This window comes from Centruroides sculpturatus, unplaced genomic scaffold (genome assembly GCF_000671375.1).
Source record: "Centruroides sculpturatus isolate CEXI.00-Female unplaced genomic scaffold, Cexi_2.0 scaffold1923, whole genome shotgun sequence".
Taxonomy (NCBI): Eukaryota; Metazoa; Arthropoda; class Arachnida; order Scorpiones; family Buthidae; genus Centruroides; species Centruroides sculpturatus.
In genome coordinates, this window is record NW_019386189.1 from 46,979 (window position 1) to 47,991 (window position 1,013).

A 1,013-nucleotide genomic window follows, 5' to 3' on the forward strand; every position below is an offset into this window, starting at 1 on the left:
GTGGGGCAGCTTGCCCCGGGCGCCACTGGCAGAGGGGAGCCTAATGGTTTCCAAGAATAACAAAATTTGTTTCTGGAGGGGGAGGGGCGCCAATATAGTGTCGCGGCCCGGGTGCAGTTACGTTCGCTACGTCATTGTGTTTATTATTACGCCACTGATGTTTATTGGCAACAAATTCTATTAAAACTCGCGGGAAAAAGTATGCATAGAAGTCTATGGTGTAAATAGTAGTAGTAGTGGTTTGGGTAGCACTAATCACAAAATTGATTTTTCATACGAATAATTTTTTAATGGAATTATTTCATATCACAAAATTAATTTTTCAAGAGAAATCTTGGCCTATAGATTATGTTAAAAAGCAGCGAAAGACAATGGCAAGTCGATTTTACTACCAAAAAAATTCATGGATTAAATTTTATAGACGAATATATATTAATAATTCTCAACCACATCCGATATTAGTACAAATTGTAAACATTATTATCGCAAATTAATTTTATAATTTAATAATTAAAAAGAATTTATTAAACTTTGTCTTATTTTAAGTTGTCGTGTTTTAATTTACTTGGATATTAAAACAATAAATTTTTTAAAATGTAAAAGAAAATGATATAGAGTATCGAGATGTTTTATGAAAATGGAAGAAATGAATTGAGAAGTTTTCTAAATAAAATTTACTTGAGAAATTTTTGATCTGAAACTAATTTATAACCTGAAAAATTAATTTTTTAGGTTATAAATAATAATAGTTAATATGGTTATAGAAAATAATTCTTCCGAACATTCACAAGACATTGTTCTAACTACTCAGCGGTCTCACAACTGAACGACACACACGTTAAGGTTGGCCTGCGCAGTCTGACACTGTGCCAGGAAAATCAAATGGTTTTTCAATTCTACTCTGGTGGTCGGTACAGTCTGCCAAAACTGTTAAATTTCCCCCCCCCCACACTAACAGGAATTACTCGAGGTCAGGCATGCATGGTTAATCCTCAAAGGATTTACTTAACGTG